This window comes from Dryobates pubescens, chromosome 10, assembly GCF_014839835.1.
Source record: "Dryobates pubescens isolate bDryPub1 chromosome 10, bDryPub1.pri, whole genome shotgun sequence".
Classification (NCBI taxonomy): Eukaryota; Metazoa; Chordata; class Aves; order Piciformes; family Picidae; genus Dryobates; species Dryobates pubescens.
Window position 1 is genome coordinate 25,420,131 of NC_071621.1, and position 18,653 is coordinate 25,438,783.

General features: G+C 40.9%; 1 long non-coding RNA gene across 1 annotated transcript; it reads right to left on the reverse strand.

Moving 5' to 3' along the window:
* Positions 1-8,456: 8,456 nt before the first annotated feature.
* On the reverse strand, positions 8,457-18,609 carry LOC128897460 (uncharacterized). The gene is made up of 3 exons (XR_008462397.1): positions 18,504-18,609; positions 16,613-16,730; positions 8,457-8,603 (listed from the first exon to the last, which is right to left on the reverse strand). It is a non-coding gene; the product is annotated as an uncharacterized LOC128897460 (long non-coding RNA).
* Between the last annotated feature and the right edge of the window lie 44 nt (positions 18,610-18,653).

Here is an 18,653-nt window from a genome sequence, read left to right on the forward strand (position 1 = left end):
CTTATAGTTCTTCATTCTTGCAAACCCTCAAAATTTGTGGACCATTCTTGGCCACAGCTTCCACAATTATGGAAAACTGTGGAAGTCACCACAGAAAGACAGATGAAAGCGAATCCCAAATACACCAAGCACAGAAAAATGAGTAAAAGATCTAAGAACTGCTTAAACATTTACAGAATCACTCAAGTGAATTTCTGGAAAGACTGTTTGCAGCCCAGCTGCTCAAAATCCTTGACTCTCAGCTGTAAAAGTGTGAGGACTGAGTCCTTAGTAAATGTTCCTGAATAATCCTCTCTGTAGATGTGACTGTCACTAAGGTTTTCCCGCATGCAGAGCTTGGTCCGGTAGTGCCCATATTTTATTTATAATTTGAGTCATATGCTGCTTTCATAATTTTTTGTCTAGTCATTTCAAACATCTTTGCATGGTATTTAGTCAATGAGAGCAAACCTTGTAGCTGCTATTCTATTTGCCATTTCCCTTGGCTGTAAGCGAAGTCTATATAAAGCAGAGTCTATCAAGTACTTCAAGTTTATTGCATTCCAAAGCTATTAAAAAGTTGAGACATTACAGTTATCCATTGGCTTAACAGTGAGAATGAAGCTTATTTCCTAGCTATTTCTAAAAGGTTAAAAATAAATCTGGATGACACAGAAATAGCATACTTGAAAAATAGCAGCATACTGGTAATATGCTTGAAAAAAGTTGGTCATTTATAAGGATGTTTTACAAATGGAGTCTCTCTTCAGGAATAGAGAATCAAGTAACTTCCATTAGTGAAATGATTTAAAATTATGTCTTCTATAAGGCCAAGGGCAAATATTTAAAAAATAGAGCCCAAATTAAGATTGAAAGGCTAAGATTCTCAGAACTGCTCTTTGGTGTCCCTTTTGGGGTAATTATATTCAAAAACTCTGAAAATGTCTCATATGAGTGCTCAGTAAATGAACTTCATGGAAATATATAGAGAAAATAAGGTCCACTAAGATCTCTTCCTAGAATCAGACCCTAGAATCAAGATCTTTTAGATTGTTGAGTCCAACCATTAACCTAGCACTCAAGTCCACCACTAAGTCATGGCCTTCAGCACTCCTACACCATACTTTCAGGGTTGGTTACTTAACCACTTCCCAGTGCAGCCTGTTCCAATGCTTCTACAGTGCTTTCTGTGAAGACTTGAATTTTCTAATGTTCAACCTAAACCTCTCCTGGCATAACTTGAGCCATTTCCTCTTGCCCTATCACTTGTTACTTGGGAGACAAGACTGACACCCAAGACTGCAACCTCCTTTCAGGTTGTTGTAGATTTCCTTCAGCCTCCTTTAATTCAAGCTAAAAAACTTCAGTTCCCTCAGCTATTCCTCAAAAGGACTTGTATTCTAGACCCTTCAGCAGCTTTCTTGCTCTTCTTTGAACACACTGCAGCACTCCAGTGTTATTCTTGTGGTAAGGGGTCCAAAACTGAACACAGTATTCGAGGTGCCATGTCAACAGTGCTGAGTACAGAGGCACAACCACTTCCCTTCTTTTGCTGGACACACTAGGGAGGTGGTTGAGGCCCCGTCCCTGGAGGTGTTTAAGCCCAGGCTGGATGAGGCTCTGGCCAGCCTGATCTAGTGTGGGGTGTCCCTGCCCATGGCAGGGGGGTTGGAACTAGATGATCCATGTAGTCCCTTCCAACCCTGACTGATACTACGATACTATTTCTAATACAAGCCAGGATTCCACTGACCTCCTTAGCTACCTCAGCACACTGCTGGCTCATATTCAGCCAGTTGTTGATCAATGCCCCTAGGTCCTTTTTGGCTTAGGATCTTTCCAGTCACACTTCCCCAAACCTGTTAGGTTGCATGGGGTTGTTGTGACTCTTCAATGTTCTTAATTATTTATATACTTAGGTCATAAGTATGGAGAAGGATTTCAGTGCCTGATTTTAAGCTCCCACTGTTTTAAATTCCTGGCTTCATCTCCCTTTTGTTAATCTGTGGCATTTTTTTCACATATGAAAATGTAAAATATTTGCTCCGTATCACTTCATATCTCCTCAGCCCTTCTGCAAATTATGTCAGCCAAGTCTAAATTGCTAAGACTTTCCTATTTCATAGGATATACAGCTATGATCTTTGATTTAGAGTATTTGGGTAATCACCATGGTAGTCCTGCTAGGTTATGGAGAAAAGACATGAGCTGCCAAAAATGTCAATAAGCATGGTACTTTTTTATTCATGATACCTTTTAATTTACATGGTTCTTCTCAAGCAAACTGAGAAGAAAAGATGGAGCAGGCAGCAGCAAGACAGCAAACTCGTATACAATACACACTACAAGACAAAGAACTATAGTTTAGCATTAAATTCTGCCTATAACCGGTCTTTCAGTCTGACCTTACTAGCAATTCCTTTCAAGAACAGTCCTTATATAAGCTACTTCTGAATAGAAGGCTGTCAAATGCTATCCTGTTTTGCATCTTTTGAACAACACTTAAACACAGATGTTACAGTCTTTACTCCTTTCCATATAAAACACAGAGCAGTCTGCCTTCTCCCCCTTGTCATTTTAGATGGACAGCATAGGCAAGGAAGTTGTAGCAATTGTGTGTTTAGGGCCTCTTCCTGATCAGCTGAATCTCGGTGCTTTGACCCTCAGGACTTCATACACCTTTGGCAGGCTGCAAAGTCAATCCCTGCTTTTATCCACTGGGCAAAAACTAGGCAGCAATCTTAAACCTCCTGAGGTAAGCTTCATGCAAGTGGTTCCAGTTGAAACTGCTTGATGGTACAGAACTGCATGAACTTAACTGGTCTTACTCCAAGGGGAAATAGGAACAGCTCAACTCAAGGTCAGTTATGTCTAGATCAGGATAACAGACAAATTCACACTGAGCTGTAGAGGAACTGTTCCTGACATTGCACTATTTCTCAGATACATTAAAAAATGCAGGAACTCCCTGACATTGAGTTGCTGAAGTGTAGCTGGGGAAGGGCAACAAAGCTGGTGAAGGGCCAGTCTTATGAGAACTGGCTAAGAGAACTGAGGTCATTTAGTCTGGAGAAGAGGAGGCTGAGAGCTGAGCTCTCTACAGCTACCTAGAAGGAGGATATAGTGAGATGGGCATCAGTCTTTTCTCCCTAGTATCAAGTCATAGAACAAGAGGAAATGGCCTCAAGTTGCTGGTTTAGACTGACAGGCAAGGATTTCTGTCACATTGAAGAATGCTGTCTCATGCTCTTTTGAGGACATCTGTTTCCAGTCACATAGCCTAGTTGGTTCCCATAAGTTCCAGCATTTCAATAGTACTAACTGCTGCTGCATAGCAATTACTGCTGAGTCTGCAGACATTCATCCAATCTCTTCTCGCTGACAGCACAAGCTATGAGATTGCAATATCGTGTGAGCTGTTTTCACATCTTGTTTTCTGAGTTTTGTTTTTTCTCTTTCATTTCTTACTCTTCTCTGCTACCTTACCATTTCAGGAAGCTGCAATCAACTCAGCTTGGTCATCTTTAATTTCATCTCCAGTTCTACTCTCAGTATGGACCTATCTCATCAGCTCCACATTGCACAGCACCTTGACTTTCATCTTAGTCATGCTTTTGTGTGGCTGTTTGATGACTGGGACAAGAAATACTCCTTCATGTATGGAGTCCTCAGGCTCTTAATCACTGAGCTTTTAGAGTAGAAATTCCAGTATTTCTCCCTTAACAATAACACCCAGTGACCTTACACTAGGTATTACAACATTTCATCTTGTTCCTACCCTCCACTAAAGGTTCATTTAGTTCTTCTTGTGTAACAATCTAATCCTCTTGCGTTTTTATTATCAAATTTGTCATCCTCAAACTATAAGATTCCTCAGAGAAATATGTATGTAAAAGAGACTAAAAGAATATGGCATTCAAAGTAAGATTATCAAAGCTACCTTCAGCACCGAGCTCTGCATTGTAGCATACATATCTTCTGAAATGCCAAAATGAGTTAATAGATCCTCCTCCTCCCTCACCTGATGTGAACTTTATCAGCTGTGGAGGGTTACAGCTACAGCAGAGCTAGGTGAACAGCTGATTTATTCTGTCTTGCTGATGATGTGCCACATCCACACAGAGACAATCTCCTTTGTGCAAAGAGCACAGTAGGAACACTCAAACCTCAAGTTCTTTCTTCAGTTAAGCTTTTCAAAATCAAGCAAAAATCACAGGCCTTTTGAATTTCCTTTTGTCTATTTGTGTGACCATTATTTTCAGTGTTTGCTAGGTGGCAACATACCTTCAGGAAAGGAATATTGTATGATAATTTGGTTCTCTGGAATACTGCTTTTTCATTCTTGTTTAACCCATTAACCACAGCTTCAGATTTTAAATACCTGAAGCCCAGTAGAACTGTGAGAAAAATTAAACTCTGCCTAAGCTTAAATTTTGTACACAAAAGCTGGTAGTACCTTTGGGAAATAGAAAAATGCTCACAGTACAAATGCAACTCATGTGATCAGACAATATCAGGCCACCTTAACATAGATCTTTAAATAAAAGATGATCTTGTGTCACTCACTTGGTTAAGAGTGCTAGGGGACTGAGACTCATAGAAGACTAAGGTCAGCAACAGGAAAATGAAAATAATTCTTTCTGCTATTTTGTTTTGTTTTCTGGCTTTTGAACAAGCCTTTTATTGACCTCTAACATGAAAACCTTGATCCAGAAGCCTTCCAAGAACAAACATCACCCAGAATTCATCAGAAATTCTGTGGATGCAGAATTCATGGGATTACAGATGATAGCATATGGTAGCAAGTGCTCACATATGCACACAAACAAGAGCATCTGCTTTTTTAGCAGTACTTTAGAGACCTGTAGGCAGAACAGCAGCACTAGGGTTACAAAGGCATGCTGTAAGTCTCGGTGAAATCTGACAGGAGGACACTTATTCCCCTGAACTGAAGTTTTGGGCTGAGGCTCTAGCTTTCATTCCACCTTGCACAATATGTAGAAGACACATAGGAAAACAGAATTCCTCTTCCTCCTTCTCTCACCATCATAGCACACTTGATCATGGCATTATTAGACATTTTCCAGGCTGATAATTCAATGCCCATTGTCAGTTCTGCTCTTTCCTCCTAAAAGTACATTTTTTAATGGTGTCTCATCCGAAATTCAAGTTTGGTAGACTTAATAAATTTGATTGTAACTTAGATTCCCTAGTTATTAAATTAGCTTTTAAAATTTTTTGTCAGAAAAGAGTGCTGAATCTAAAGGCAAAAAAGCTGCAAATTATACCTGACAGCTTTAATTCTTTTATAACTATATTAATAAAAGATGTTGTGATTCATCATAGATAATATGTCTTGCCAAAAAAAATTTTGAGTGAGCTGAGAAAATAATGCTAACAGCTTTGCAAACCTACTTACAATTTAAAATAATTTGAGCTGTGGGGAAAATGTGGGCAATTCTGAAGATTACAAAGTGTTCCAAATTACATTCAATTTTCTCTTGCAGAATCTCTGGCTTTGTGTAAAACAATAGCAATAACTTCTACTATTGTAACTGTGAAGGTAGCACCAAGTATGGAGAAACCAGGCAAGGTACCTTTTGTGAGTAAACATCTTACCATTTTTTCTGATTTGCTAGAATGAAAGATGTGGCTGACTGTAAACTCTCACTTTGTATTTATAAACCTAACACATTGTTATTACTTATATGACAATAGGGTTGTGTATTGTGGTAACACCAGGATTCATTTGGAGAAGGCAGGGCAGATGACTTTAATGACACATTGAAGGACTCCGAGAAACCAGATAATGACATTCTTGTCCTTTGGCCCAGAACTCAGTTTTTCAAGCTTCCCTCTAACCTGAGCTGTTCTGTAATTTGTAGTAGAGTATTCAATACTGCTATCTCCCTGACAGGACGTATTATATATGAGAACTGGCTTTAGGTCACATGATTGCATTTATGGATCTCATTTTGTTTGGAAGTTTCTTCAGATCTATGCACTTTTGCTTTCCCATCTGTTATGTGGGGTTTTATGTGCAATTTGTTCCTCTGTCATCAATGTAAGTACCTGCATTTATTACACTTGCTCCTTTTAAGTCCTATCTGCAACTTGAGAGGATATTATCATTCTGATCCCTTCTTCCAGTGTATTCCAGCTTGACATAAATTTTGAACTCTATCAGCATATAGTCTAGCCATTCATTCCATGACACTGAAGAGAACTGTCCTCAAATTCCTAAAGCCTACATGAAATGCTATCTCTAACTTACTGTAGGCCAGCAATAACCACTTTTCCAATGCAGTACTTTTTGATCAGCTGCCTTCATCCATCGTTAACTTCTGGTGATTTAATGTAGACCGTAACTTCTTCAGTTACTTATAAAAAACAACAGCGAACAGAGCCAGAAGCCAGAAGCCTTACTAAAATCTATGTAAGTAATTTTTCCTGCTTCATCTGTATCTGCTAGGTGGTGTGGTTTAACTCCAGCCAGAAACCAAGCACTACACAGCTGCTCACTCACTCCTACCCACTCCCAGTGGGACGGGGAGGAGAAGGAGAAAAAAAAAAGTAAAACTTGTAGGTTTAGATAAGCACAGTTTAATAACTAACACAATAACAACACACAAAAATAACAGTACTAATAATCAATATTGTAATGAACAATAACAGGAAAAAAAAAGATAAAGAAAACCCAAGAACAGACAAGTGATGCACAATACAATCGCTCACCACCTACAGACTAATTCCTAAGCAGCGATCCACCCCTCCCAGACAACTCCTCCCAGTTTATATCCTGGACATGACATGCATGGTATGCAACATCTCTCTGGCTAGGTTGGGTTAGCCATCCTAGCTATGCTGTCTTCTAGCTTTTTGTGCAACTCCTCACTGGTAGAACATGGGCAATGGAAAAGGCTATGACTTAGGGTAAGTGCTACTTAGCAATATCAGGGTGTTACCAGCATTATTCTCTCATCAAACCCAAAACACAGCACTGTACCAGCTACTAGGAATAAAATTAACTCTATCCCAGCCACAAAGAGGCCAGTAAGCAAGACAGCAAAGAAGAAAATTGATTCTGTCTGACAGAGTAAGTTCTTGACAGAGGCATGTCAGCAAGCTTTTATCACCTCACCATGTTCCACACCTCTAGAATCTTCTTACTGAATAATTTGTTCCAGAATTCAGAAGCAGAAGTTAGTTAGGCTACCTGTCTACCTTAAGTACTCTTTTATGTCTTTTTCTAAAAGTTATTATGCTTCTCTTTTTCACTTCTCTACTGTCTCCTCTGTCTTCCATGAGTTTTTGAAGATATCTGAAATACCTGGAAACAATTCAGTGCTTACTTGGGATAGTTCCTGGACTAGTCCAGAATTGAGATGCAGGAAATGTGAGAGCATCTATCTTAACTAGGCATCTACTCTTTCTTAAAAATTACTTTGTTACATATCCAGACAGCAGTAATCTTTCTGCTGAGTTTTGAACATTATCTGATGTTTAAGAAATGCTAGAAATTTTGGCTTGTCTGCACGATATCCACAATATTTATTACATCTGGGCATCCAGATCAGCCAGGTATGTGGTATGCTGGGTAACAAACAAGTTCATAGCTTTGAAAAAAAGTTACCAAAGGAAATGCTAATTAATGTGTTTAACTCCTCAAGAGGTAATTTCAACCTAGTAATTTATTTAATGATACTGTGCAATAGTCATGAGGTCTGTGGTGATGGGTTGGACTTGATGATCTTTGAGGTCTCTTCCAACCTTGGTGATTCTGTGATTCTGTGATCTGGGCCTTTGCTAGTTTAGGGTCGAAACATGACTCAGATCATGTTTAAGGATGGCACAGTTTTTGCAGAAAGGTGAGAGCAGCTTTATGGAATCTAAACCCACTTCTGCAGGACATTGGCTCCTTATTCTTGCTAAGCTGTATCTAAGGACAGGGAAGAATCAGAGAATGGTCTGGGTTGGAAGGGGCCTCCAAAGGTCATCTAGTCCAACCCCCTCTGTAGTAAGCAGAGGCATTGTTAACTAGATCAGATTGCGCAGAGCCCAGACAATAAGGCAGGTTAAGTTTTAGGCTATTAAGTGTATATAGAAAAACTAAAAGTTAGGTCTTGGACTAAAGTCCAGAATAGTTTTGCCAGTGACTTCAAGCAGATTAAAATCTTTGAGTCCGTCTCAGAGTCTGAGGGAATTTATAGGACTTTCAACTTATGTTACTTAGATACAAACCAACTAGGATAAGGTGCACTAAATAAGGCATAAAGTTAATTGTAGTGGTTCTGGCCATGCTTTAGCCATTGCTTTCTTACATTTTCTTGCTACTTGCTTTTGTTGGACCATAGTCTATCCTGTCTCTTTAGAATGTATGTTACAACAACTCTTTTGGGTGCTGGGATGTCATCAAGTGTAATAGATGGGTGTCATGGGTAGATTTGGGGTAAGATCGCAGCATGAAAGAGGGCCCCTCTTTTCCAGCAGATTACCTACAGGCTTTCCTGGTCTTCAGTCCATCACTGTTGCCACATCTTCCTGGAGGTTCTCAGGACTTATGGAGTGGGAGGCTCCAGAGTGACCTGAAGTCCTCTGGGTCAAAATGCCAGTCTCTCTTGCTGCTGTGGAGAAAAATAAATAGCTTGCTTTCATCAGTCGCTCTCCCTGCTGGTAAAATTAGCATTCCTAAGTGCCTTCAACTACCACAGGCAAGTAGGCAATTAGCTTCTGAAGCAACAGACTGTCTACTTTTACAGGCTCTCTCCAAACTCTCTCTGCAGCAGATGTTTGGAGTGATGTCTGAACCAACAGTGGATATAGGTGTTTTCCACACAAGCAAAGATACAAAAGAGATACAAATTCCAGTGCTCCCAAATACAGATGTTTATAAGCCTAGTAACAAGCTGTAGTTAGGTAAGGAGGGTGTCCCAACTTCTTCCATGCACAGCAATAAGACACTTGTTCCTCAGCTGCACCTTGAAGTAACACATCTGTGCTTCCACCTGTCATCAGGGTGGCACCCTACAAACTGTCTGACTATCTCCTTTGTTGCTAACTCTGACAGCATATGTGCCCAGGAAGTTGGATACACAGATCTGCAACAGCTCCTTCTCAAGTCTCTACAGCAATCATAAGCAGTAAATAAGCAGTGTAGATATTTACAGCTGACCTAAAATCATCTCAGTTCCCCTGACAGCCTAAAAGACTGAACTGGGTAATTCTTTGGTTAAGATTCATCTGAGCCACTTTAAACATACGTCTTATGATGAGACAAATCATGACACATGGTGGCATATTGCTCCCCACTGACTGTAACAGGAGTGCAAGGCAATTAATTAAAGTGCAGAAACCTATATGTAGACACTTATTTTCAGTTGGATGAATCTTAGCTGTGTTAGGTACCCCTGCCATTCTGCACAAACCTCTGTTACACATGGCTGATTCTCATTAGGATCCCTGTCCTCGCAAAAACAGTCACAGCTGATTTGCTGGATCCTGACTAATACTGTACAGATACATCTTTTGTGTTACATAAAAGAGAAAGAGCTCAAGGACCAGAACCAACACCACACAGGCATCCTGACTATGATCTGTGCAGCTCCAACTAAATCATCCCACCACAGACCAGATACAGAGAGGCTGTACATAAGCTGCAGGCACATGAGACCCATAAACACTGTGGAGGCCATGTGAACAGGTAACTCCCTGTGCTTTGTGAACATGAGTCAGTATCTCATTGTTCTTGGTACAGCTTATGTCTCCTTAGATGCATGCAGTAATGGAGACTAGTGACAAGTGGCACTCCTCAGGAGTCAGTACTGGGACTAGTGCTGTCTTAACATCTTTGTTGGCAAGACAAACAGTGGGATGAAGTCAGCATGCACTCAACATGCTGGAGGGAAGGAATGCCATCCAGCCTTGAGGTGGGCCCGTACAAACCTCAGAAAATATAACAAGGCCAAGTGCGAGGTCATACACCCAGGTCAGGGCAATCCCAAGCACAAGTACAGGCTGTGCAGTGAATAGATAGAGAGCAGTCCTAAGGAGAAGAACTTGGAAATGCTGGTTGATGAGAAGTTCAGCATGAGCCAGCAATGTGTGCTTGCAGCCCAGAGAACCAAGCATACCCTGGGCTGCATCAAATGAAGCGTGGCCACCAGGCCAAGGGAGGAGATTCTTCCCCTTTACTCTACTCCAGGGAGACCCCACCTGGAATACTGCATCCAGTTCTGGAGCCCCCAACACAAGAAGGACATGGAACTGTTAGAGAGGGTCCAGAAGAGGGCCACATAGATGATAAGAGGGCTGGAACACCTCTCTTATGAAGACAGGCTGAGAGATTTGGGGTTGTTCAGCCTAGAGAAGTCTCTGGGAAGACCTTATTACAGCCTTCTGTATTTGAAGGAAGCCTACTGGCCATCTGAGGAAGGACTTTTTACAAAGGCATGTAATTACAGGATGAAGGGTAATGGCTTCAAAATGGAAGAAGCTTGATATAGACATTGAGAGGAAGTTCTTCACCATGAGGGTGGTGAGGCACTGGAACAGGCTGCACAGAGATGTTGTGGAGGCCCCAGCCCTGGAAGTGTTCAAAGCCAAGCTGGATAGGGTCTTGAACAACCTGGTCTAATAGGGTGTGTCCCTGCCCATGGCAGCAGGGTTGGAACTAGGTCCCTTCCAACCCAAATCATTCTATGATTCTGCAAATTCAGATACTGCAGAGTACCAACTCCCTCAGGTTTCAAGATCCCTTCCCTTTTCTAGAAGAGGGTCCTGTAATAGACTGAAAATCCTCTCTGGGTGTACTCAACCAACAGCTCCTGCTCCTATGGTGCCAGCTGGGAACCATTCCCCAAAGAGACGCTTTTTCCACAGTTTCTTCAGGGATTTTTATTAGTGCCATTGTTACATGCCTTTGTGAGCACAGACCCTTTTGATATAGTTACAAAGGAACACCTTGCTAGCAAATACACCAAGGCTGTCCACAATATTTACACAACTATTCCAGCTATTTTCCAACTCTTTAAGCACCAAATGCAGACATCAATGGCAACAAACCCTGCTGACCACAATGAACTTTGTATTAGGACTTTCAACGTTTCTATTCTGAAAGGATCGCAGAAGTTTGTACAGAGAAGGTATGTGGCTACCACACACTTGTGCTACTAGCTTAGACCAGACCCTGTAATAATTTTAGTTACTAAACACACATATCTGGAAAATGATCATTCCTTCCCCTGCTTACACAAAAAATAGGTGCAATCAAAAATCTTAAACAGTATTCTGAACAAAAGAGGTAAGCACTACTTAAAATCATGGAATACATTACAGAAAACAGTAATTTAGAGTTTTATAATTCCTTTCCTTTTCAAAGAAATAATTATATACACTTTACCATCTTCAGCAGTATTAAAGATGTTATAATTTAAGGCAATTTTAATTAATAAATCACAGTGGTACAACAAAGTGTTATTAATAGTAGCTTTAGACAGTGGCCTGGGAAAAGATACAAGAGAGAAGCTTCTTCTCCTTCAACATTTCCAGAAACCATATATTTTAAAAATATTTTACAAGTTAAAATACTGATAATTCTATAATTGTTTCTTTAGTAATACTGTGAAGTAATGTCTTTGCCATCTTTATTGTATTTTTTGAACTGCATAACAATAATTATTTAAAATTATATCAGTCACGTTGCATTTCAAAAGACAGAGTCCCAGTACCTAATAAATCCTTCTGGTTTTTCAAGTAACACAGATAAAATTAACTTTGCTAATCTCGACTTGTTTTATTGTACCCTTGTATACAATTTCTATTGCTTCTCTCTTTAAAGTACAAAATCCATACAGTGGAAAGTGTTAGGCAACCTTAACTATAGTTATTACTGCCAACTCTTGCTATAAAACTTAGGATGAAATATCATTAAAATCATTAAAATTGATGGCACTGCTCACACTGATTTCAGAGAATGAAAGAAAAAAGAAACGCTCTCTGGTGCACAGTAAGGTCCCCACAATAAAATTCCATATTTACATGGGAAGAAATAATTAGAATAGGATAGGATAGGATAGGATAGGATAGGGTAGGATAGAATAGAATAGAATAGAATAGAATAGAATAGAATAGAATAGAATAGAATAGAATAGAATAGAATAGAATAGAATAGAATAGAATAGGAATAGACCAGGTTGGAAGAGACCTTCAAGATCATCGTGTCCAACCCATCAACCAATCCAACCCACCTAAACCACTAACCCATGGCACCAAGCACCCCATCAAGTCTCCTCCTGAACACCTCCAATGATGGTGATTCCACCACCTCCCCAGGCAGCCCATTCCAATGGGCAATCACTCTCTCTGTATAGAACTTCTTCCTAACACCCAGCCTAAACCTCCCCGGGAGCAGCTTGAGACTGTGTCCTCTTGTTCTGGTGCTGGCTGCCTGGGAGAAGAGACCAACATCCCTCTGTCTACAACCTCCCTTAAGGTAGTTGTAGACAGCAATAAGGTCACCCCTGCGTCTCCTCCTCTCCAGGCTAAGCAACCCCAGCTCCCTCAGCCTCTCCTCATAGGGCTTGTGTTCCAAACCCCTCACCAACTTTGTTGCCCTTCTCTGGACATGCTCCAGCAAGTCAACATCCTTCCTAAACTGAGGAGCCCGGAACTGGACACAGTACTCGAGGTGCGGCCTAACCAGTGCAGTGTACAGGGGCAGAATGACCTCCCTGGCTCCTGCTGGCCACACTGTTCCTGATGCAGGCCAGGATGCCATTGGCCCTCTTGGCTGCCTGGGCACACTGCAGGCTCATGTTCAGCCTACCATCGACCAGTACCCCCAGGTCCCTCTCTGTTTGGGAGCTCTCCAGCCACTCTGACCCCAGCCTGTAACTCTGCATGGGGTTGTTGTGGCCAATGTGCAGAACCTGGCACTTGGATGTGTTAAATCTCATGCTGTTGGACTCTGCCCATGTGTCCAGCCTGTCAAGGTCCCTCTGCAAAGCCTCTCTACCCTCCAGCAGATCAACTCCTGCCCCCAGCTTGGTGTCATCCACAAATTTACTGATGATGGACTCAGTGTCCTCATCCAGATCATCAATAAAGATGTTAAAGAGCACAGGGCCCAGCACTGATCCAATCCTACAATTAATATCTTACAGGCAAAATATATATGAATGTATATACACATATATATATGTATATATACATATATATGTATATGTATGTATATGTATATATATGTATATGTATATATATACACACACATATATATGTATATATACATGTATATGTATATGTATATATGTATGTATTTATACAAAGATACAGCTAAAAATCCAAAATGACAGGTTTTCACTTAGATGTGGGTCTATCTTTTTAACAAGTGCTAGCACCACTACAGCAGAATGTTTGGAATTAAAATGAAATATAACTTAGTCAGTTGGAACCATGAGGAACATATTAACCACTAAAGCACACAATGTAATTCCATTACTTAAAATGTCTTCAGGGGACCTCTGCTATTGTTGCAGAAGTGCCATGGGATCGTATCATCAAAAGATAAAGCAGCAGTTGAACCACAGTTCTCATCTAATAGCAAGAAAGTCCCCAACTGTCAACGAGTCATGTATACAGATAAATTTCTGCAGTAGCAGTCTTACTTTAGACCACAGAACTTTTCAAAATGCTTAAAATTAAGCCTGTGTAACTCATCACAGAATATTTGAACTACAGCCTAACTTGGAGAGTACTAATGAATATACTGTTCAAATTTTAAAAAGTCTTCCTTCTCAAGAGAGTATCAGTTTTGATCTTCATTGTTTTACTCACATAAAAGCAGTATTTCAATGGTCTTTGTACCATTACTTATCACAAAAGGGTCACTGCCAACTTAGAAATTGCATTTTAAAATCATTCTATTATTAGTATCTTCAATTTCCTAATGAGTTTTTGTAAAAATAAGAGTTCTGCATTCAAGTTTTTTTCTCTGATTCTTCAACTTGACTTTAGAAGTGCTCTTTTGAAGTTGGAGGAAACTTGTTACATATTCCAGCAAGGTGTTTCTCAGCTAGCTATATAGGAAAACTGTGGGAAGACAGTGTATTAGGAAGGCCAATTAATGCTGAGAGGTATTCTGGGACAACTATTTGAGACAAATGTGATTTTTTTTTGCTTCTAAATGGACTCTATAGTGATAAGCTTTCAAGTAACTTTAGTGAGTTGAAAATACCTGACGATAAGTTATATTTATGGCCTAGGTCCCAAATGCAAAGATTGCTGTGAACCTTTATTTATGAGCTGAATGATGTTATGCAGCCACAAAATGTTCACATTTATTTTCAGTCTTACTAGTGGATGAATGCTGACTATTTGCTAATTAGTTCCATTTCCACCATCTCCAAAACCTGTAAAATAGTCGGACTTTCTATTAACTAACAGCATATTGTCATGTTAAGACTTCCTTCACCAGCAGAAGGTACTTCAAATTCTTTGAAACTGATCTCTCATGTGTTTGTTGGGTTTTTTTGTTTTCTTGTGGAGGATGAATGATGAAACTTATGGACACATTCAAGGTCAGGTTGGACAGGGCTCTGAGCATCATGATCTAATGGAAGATGTCCTAGGTCACTGCAGGAGGGTAGGACTAGATGACCTTTAAAGGTCCCTTCCAAACCAAACTATTGTATAATTCTAGGATTCTATGAATAACAGTCTCTCTAGCATACAAAGCAGCTTTAACAATCCCTGAAATCAACTACCAACCTTCACCATAAACAACCTCAGTACAGAACCTTTGAGGTTCTGGATAGAGATCAAGGTATCAGCTCACCAACTTTAACAACTGTCCAGTTCCATCCAATCACCCTGTAGTTTTCAAAGGGCACTGGGATTATTTAATTTTATCACTTTGAACAAAACTTGTCTTCCTTGTGCTCACATCCTTATCTGCTTCAGAGTGTTTTCCTTGTAGATAGATTGCTCTCATGTCTGTTAAAGTAAAATACAAGTGATAGTCTTAAGATGACCGGTGTAATTTTGAATGGGCTAAAGAATGCCTGTCTTTGTGAGACCTCCTGTTTCAGTCTTCTGACTGACTTTGGGCAGAATTTAGTCTATGGCCCAGTTCTTCACATACAAAACTGAAGCAGTGATATTTCCTGTCTTTTGATCAGCTTGTTGAGCTCCTCCAGGAAAGTATTCTAAACTTTTGTTAGCATGGTGCCTAGCCTACTAAAATCTTACTTTTGGTTGGAGCTTATCATCAAATGTACATACAGCAAGTAAGTCAGACCACCTTCATGCTATTTCTTGTGAAATGACATCGTGTATGTGCAAAGGTGGCTTGCCAGTTCCTCCCTCAACTCAAGAATGTCTGGTTGTCTCCTTTCCCAATCCAGTTTACATAGCATTTGAAGTCCCAAAAAACAGATGAGCATGATGGGTGGCCTTCAGACTGGATGACTGAATCCATCTCTCAACTCTTACTCTTTCTAAAATAGTAAGAAAGGGTTTAGATTAAATGTAACAGGAGTTAATTTAAGCTGTTACAAGAGTAAATGAATGCTGGCACTAAGCCTAATGCTCTTGAGGGGATTTGAGTTCTAGCAGAGTGAATCCCAGTTGGAACTTGGCCTAACGCTGAGACATGGAAGTGGACCTTCAGGCATGTGGAGCTGTAGGTATTTTTTTCACTTTGACTTTTTAACAAAACTTGGAAGAAATTAAGTTCTGCCAAAGATGATTTCCTAAGAATCACAGGAGTCACAAGAGTTTTATTTGATGGTAGTGTGCTTTCATCTTTTGATGTGACTTCACATTATGTTAACTATGCCTAACAAGAAATGACTGCATTTACCTATTGTTATATAATAACTCAGTGAAACATTGAATCTTTCAGGGAAATTACACTCTTAAGCCTCCAGGAAAATATTTTATTAGACTTTTCATCTGCTTTTGTGTATTTTCAGCAATGAAAGCATCTGCAGTACAATGTCTAAAGTTAACATGAAGAAAGCATTTGTTTAAAAAGCAGGTATACTAGCTTGCTATATGTAATTTCTGCATACAAGAGCCAAAGACAAGCACACTGAGTGGGAAAGGGAGCCTCTGAACTAACATTTTTGTTCCACAGGGCATAGTAGTTGATGACATTTGTCACCATGCAGCTCAACTTTTCTGATGAAACTCCTGTTATATTTACCAGTGTCAGTGTAATTTCTATACATTACAGTGATGCTTTCTGTCATAAACTACCCTGCAGTGATACTGCATGAGGTGAAATAGTCAAGGGTTTTCTAGTTAGTTAGGCATACCTCCTAGCTCCCACAAATACACCAGCCTGGTTACAGTAGCAGAGGTGTGAATCACATAAGCATGGTGGTAGCTTGGCACTCATAGACACTGCACATAGGATAAATTTACCGCAGGGAGAGAAGGGGTAGCTAAGGACACTTAACTTCCCCATCAGCATTGCGTGCTTGCAGTCATATGAGAATAGTCCTCCATTCACATTGCAGTTGTATCTGTTCCAGTCAGAAATGTCATCTGAGGAAAGACAAATGACCTACTTATTTGTTCTTACCCAAAGAAAAACTGAAAATGCTTTGCAGGGTGCTGAACTAAACCTGCTTACCTGTGTTGTAGTCATGTGGTCAACACCGAGGGATCTGGTATTCAGAATTCAAATCTATTAGTCATCCTTTGCAATGTTTGTGGGATGTTGCCAGCATTCATGAAGTGCTTATTATTGGCTGACACAGAAAAGGAAGTACTCATAATGTGTGTGTGCAAATATTCTGTGTGAAACTATAGGACTGGGATGGAAAATACTTAGTCTGTCTAGACAGAAGTAGAAACAGAGGACAGGAATTTGCTGCAGGTTTTACTTCTCTATAGCAGAAGCAGGATTTTACGGTGTGTGTTTTGTATATAGATAGAGGGATTTTGCTGCTATGGTTTACAGTATCTGTGGATTAGTAGGGATTTTCCCATATGAGTTACTTTGTAGGTCTCTGGGGATACGAAAAAGATTTTGCAATGTACTTTAGTCTGTAGAGATGGAAACCACTCCCCCTGCATATTGCACTCTTGGGCAATTTTGCAGCGAGCAGTCATTTCTGTTCCTGAGAGAAGGTGTTTTTATCTTGCTAAGAACTGAACTCAGGTGGCACATTCCTGAAGATGTCCCAAACACTTCACAGAATGACATTCAGTGAGCAACACATGCTAATGGAAGACTGGATAAATTCTGAGATGCCATTAGTTAGAAGGCTAAAATTACTTTCTATAAAACTGGCTGTGGTATTAGAAAGCAGTGAAAGACACAGTTTTCTAAAATGGACTGAGTACTTTCTTGGAAGCCTTTAACCAAAGATTGAAGTAATAGGAAACTGCATGCAGCAGTTCTCTCCCCAGTCTTTTCCCATATTCACATGGAACCACTAGGTGAACTACTTTGAAAACATGGGTACTACCAACCTACAAATGCCATTTAGCTGCTTCTCTGCTTCACTTCATGTCGACCATGCCATTAATTCACAGATAGCCCAGAGTTTGAATATGATCAACAAACTCATTCTAATCAAGGCCTAGAGAACTTTGCTAAAACTATGGTAGTGAACAAAAAAAACCCCACACACTTTTGAAGCATTCACTGTGAACAGTTGTCTTTGACACAAATCATTACTGCTGGTCAAGTCTCAATCTATATTGCTTTTCAGTTATCACCTCTGCAATGACAGTTTCTATAAACAATATCTTCTGTCATTTGTATTTAATAAGAAACTCTAACCTGTTCTTCAAAAGAACTTATTCTTGCTTTTGTTTTTTCTCACTTGGAACATATGCAGAGCAATGAATCCACGCATGGCATCTCCCAACACTTAGGAAACCCAAACTGCACAGCACACATTGCCAGGTCAGCCCTGCTAGTGCAAGCTCACACCAAACCTGCCTTGCCCTGTACACTGGGCAGAGTTTCAAACCCAGCTGATGGGTTTCATGTCCTCATCAGTAGCTTTAAGCGCTGGAAGAAGAGTCACATCCGGGAACAACGTAAAGCTGAGCTCTGTGAGACACACACGGAGGTGGCATGGGGCACCCTCGGTGCGAAGGATCGTTACATGTGCTGCCACTTTTCACTCCCTACCACACAGGCAAGGCCTTCTGTGCTCTCTTCTCTGACACAAACAAAATGCCTGACCCCTGTCACCGCCTTCCCTCTCGATTAGGAATCAGACGGGCAAGCCTAGCCCCGGCCAGGCCCTCTCTCCGTCCTGGGGCAGGGTCGGTGGCAGCTAACAGCCACCAGGGGCACGGAACAGTCGCGCAGGGCCTCTGCCCGTCGACTTAAGCTGTTTTGAGCGAAACGCTCCAAGTGCGGACCCTGCGGCCTCCCTCATCCCTGAGGGGACTAGCTGGCGCGGAGCGAAGGGGCCGGGAACAGGGCGCGTTTACAAGATGAGAAGGTGGCCCAGCGGCGCCGGTCACTGCTGTGAGACCCTGCACAACTCTGCCTGCGTTACCTCTCTGCCAGCTTCGTTTCCTCCGATTTTGTGGATAGCTTCCCTCCCGCTAACGGAGTGGGCCAGCGCGCCGCGCTCTCGCACGATCCCGACGGAACGGAGCCGCTCCCACCCCCGAGCCAGGAGCGATTGCCCCGCGCCCCTGAGCCC